Below are 4,207 nucleotides of genomic sequence, written 5' to 3'. Positions count from 1 at the left end.
AATCAAATCGAACGAAGCAACGAAAGTCAAACGGCGAAAGAAAACAACTTCGTTCTACTAATCTGGATCTAGGGCAAATTTTACAGTAGCAAAAACTTGTTTAAGTTGATTAAACGGATAGAGGGTTTCAAGACGAAACTCTAGGCGCTTGAATCGCCTGATTCCGATAAATGAGCGAAAAATTATACTAAAAAGAAAATCGGATCAGGAATCGCGATCAGAAAAATCACGGATTAAATCCAAGAAAAAGAAAAACGATGAACATTCTTTAGAACGAACGAACGCTCGCTATTTAAATAAATCGGAAAAACGATCTATTTAAAAAAGCCAAAACTAAAAAAACCGACAGAAAAACAGAACGGTCTTTTGAAAAAAATAAAAAAAACCGGCGCGGAAATCGAGGCGCGGCGGACCTCGGGCGGCGTGCGGCGGCGGCGGCGGCGCTGGGGCAGCTTGGGGCGGGGCTAGGGTTTGGCTGGGCCTCTACCCGGCTTATATAGCCTAACGGGCCGGGAGTCCTAGTCGGACACGGCCCTAGGTCGGTTCGTTGTTTTTTAAAATAATTACACGCAGAAGAAAAATAAAAAGGAATACTAAACAGACTCCAAAAATTCCAAAATAAATTTTCATGGGCTTCTAAAATCTAGTCGCACAAGGTGAACATTTATTTGGGGCCTAAATGCAATTTTGAAAAAGGCACATATTTCCTAAATTCAAATAAAATAACGAAAAACTCCGAAATAAAATCTTATTTGATTTTATTATTAAATCCTCAATATTTCTTTATTTTGGGAAAGTCATTTTATTCCCTCTCTCATATTTTTGTAATAGAAATAATTGATGATAAAATAAATAAAATCAAATGATCCTATTCTCAAAATTTGAGAAAACTCAAATATGGAAATAATGAATTCCCCAACTCTCTCCGTGGGTCCTTGAGTTGCGTAGAAATTCTAGGATCAAAACCAAACGCAAATAAAATATGATATGCAATGATGATCTAATGTATAACATTCCAAATTGAAAATTTGGGATGTTACACGGAAGAATAGAAAGGTATGACATATTGACATGTATTCCCTCCATCCGAAAATAAATGGATGGGTCTAGGCGTATTTCAGTTCTAGGTACATTCAGTTTTATCCATTTATGTGACATGTAATCCGGATGGAGGGAGTATGATGTAAGAGCTAGGGATACGACATGACAACAGTATAAAAACACTACTTGAGTGTAAAACTGTATGCTACCGGAATACATAAAAAAACACTAAGGCAACATATGCGTGTATGAATGGGAAACTAAGATGGCATTGCAAGAGACCGCTAGAACAACACTTCAATGTAAAAAAGCATGGTATGGTAGACAGATGAAATACATACTGAGGCATAACAATGCATAAGATATTGAGAAGCATGGTGTCCAAACTAAGCAGATGGCATTGCAATAGAGTAGAATGACAGTACTTGAATTTGAAAACATGTTATCATGAATGGAATAGGTACTGAAAAAAAGGAAGGCATGCCATATTTACATGCATGATCACCAGGCTAAGCACAAGGCATTGCAACAGAGTAGATGCACTCCAGGACATTATATGCATGTTGTACCCATATCAAGGGCCAAGTTAGAGCAAGGACGTTATGGGGTGAATAGGATTCATCATCTTTCTGCAAGTCTTGTGAAGAACTGCTTTTACATGTTCCATCATATTGGGTATCATTGACGTGAAGTTTGTTGGCCGTTACATTGGTCTGTGAGGTTCTTGTGGATAAATCAGTGTGTGCAATTATATCTGACATGCATGAAAGAAAACTAGTAGTTAGATTTATGTAATGAGTGCCTATAGGAGACGATATAAATAGTAGGACTGGGGTTAACTAGCAGCAACAGGTCTCAACAACTAAAGGGAGAACACAGATGAAAGATATAGAATATGTATCGTTTGTACTCGAGATTAACTAGATGGCACACAAAAGTATTAAGGAATGACATAGGTTATACTAGAAGTGGTATAATACTGTAATCACCAGCCTGTGGGATAGCATTGGCTAATGGATGATAACTATGGAACAACATTACCAAAAGAACAAGTCTCTTAGCTGAACTATGGAACATTGTTAACTCGTGAACAAGACCCATAAGAGATCAGCATGAATATATAGTGAAATGTGATAATCTATTTTCCATCCTTAGATGAGTAACAAAGCCATAAATGTTGTACACAAGTAAGATGAGGGTACAACCTATCTGGCCGCCATCCATAGGAGTGAGCATCATGTGCTGACTTGTCGATGGCCCTGCAGTTGTTGTGGCTGTCCATGTCGGGCACACGCATTTGATGTAGGGAACTATTGAGTGGGGACTATATGTCCCTTCTGGTGTATGCTTCCCTTGTTGGAGCAGCTGCGGTGAGTCGGAGGGTGGTGTGGCTGAAGATGCAGAAAACGCATAATCTTAAGAACGACACATCTATCTGATATATAGAAATACCCTAAGAGATCAACAGCAAGGTACGAGAGTGGTCAGACGTCTGTTGACTGAAGACTAAATTGGTGTCAGACGATTTTATTTTATTTAGGTACTATCGGATCTACGCCGGATGGCTTGATGGCTGTCTTGTGCCTCCCGGCTGACACTGTTGGGAATCTTCCCCGAAGAGCCAGCGACCACCGGCAGAGCAGCCTGCCTCTGCCGTCCAGGGCCCCGACCAAAACCCCGCTCCCCGCCCCACCGCATTGCCGTGGTTGCGCCGCCCCCGGGCCAATCCACGAAAACTCGCCGTCATCCAAATCCGGCGGCGGCAGTACCTTCAACCCATGCAACTCTAAGATAGCCATCTAAGCGCTGCTTCTGCGGCGAACTTGCACCCCTGCACCCTTAAGTTAGACACCAGTCAACCACCAGCCTAGGAGCTCCGCCGGCTCGAGGGGTGCTGCTTCCCATTGGGAATCTATTGGCCCAGAATAAAAATTCAGACAACTGACACCTAAATAAAGTGATTTGAGATGAGGGTGCGACCTATCTGGTGGCCCGGTGAAGTAGGCAGCTCCAGCTACCTAATCGGTGAGGCCGACGCGGTTGCGCTGGCTACCGGTGGCAGGGAAGCAGAGATGTCGCGATGGTCGACGGTTACGGGGAAGCAGCGCTAGGGCTCTAGACGGGTCCAAAGTTGGAGCCGCTCCGGCGCCGTGAACAATAGTGGGGGTGAATCGGCTACGGTATGGTTCACGCGGCCATCGTCGAGGCGGCTCCGGTAGCACGGAGTAAGAGGCACACGACCCAGTGCACAATAACAAATTGGCAGCGTCTACAGGATTAGAGAGGAGGGCGGCTGTGAATTTGGTGCGGTGGGGGTGCCATGGAGGAGGGGCTGAGGTTTCGCGGCTCGGGAGAAGGGGGCTTACAGGGAGAAGGTGATTTGGCGCCCACGAGGTATGAATGGGGAATTGGGAGGGGGAACCATGTCTTACATATGCATTTGTCTAAAATGCGGGGGGAGTTACAGTTCTACCCCTTCCTTTAGGCTTCTCGGCTTGGGTCTGTGTACTGAGGGTCGGGGATAGTAGAGTAACTTTGCTTCTCCCAAATAGTGGGCATGAGCGATTTCGGGCGAGGAGGGCGTGTTTTGAAATATAATGGGCGCGAGCGATTTCGGGCGAGGAGGGCGTGTTTCCAAATATAGTGGGCGTGAGCGATTTCGGGCGAGGAGAGCGTGTTTTGAAATAGTGGGCGCGAGCTATTCCGGGCAAGGAGGGGGTGTTTTGCCAACCATGGTTTATGAATTATTCGGCACATGTCATTTCGGCCGAGAAGAAGGCGCGCTTGGATGAAGTTACGAACCTACCCTCGATGTACAACGGGCCAATTGATGTGTGTCACACATAGGCCGGTAATTTCACATCTCCCATTTATTTGCTTGGGCGAATTCCACCGAGCAGAGGGTGTTTAACGGTTCGTTCAAATTTTGGGAGAACAAGCATCCACGTCTACCTTACCAAGTCGATTGGAATCAAATTTTTAAATATTAGCTTGCCACTTCTTTTTTAGATGGAGAGATGATGCTCGGGAGTAATGTGTTTTTACATGCTCGTTGCTAGCGATTTACTATATGACAAATAGTTGACCCACTCAAAAATGGGAATCAAACCCAAAGTTAAATATCTCGATTCAATGAAATAGCTCATTCACCAGGTCAAAGTAGTGA

Source organism: Triticum dicoccoides, chromosome 3A (genome assembly GCF_002162155.2).
Source record: "Triticum dicoccoides isolate Atlit2015 ecotype Zavitan chromosome 3A, WEW_v2.0, whole genome shotgun sequence".
In the NCBI taxonomy this organism is placed as follows: Eukaryota; Viridiplantae; Streptophyta; class Magnoliopsida; order Poales; family Poaceae; genus Triticum; species Triticum dicoccoides.
This window is presented reverse-complemented; position numbering follows the sequence as displayed.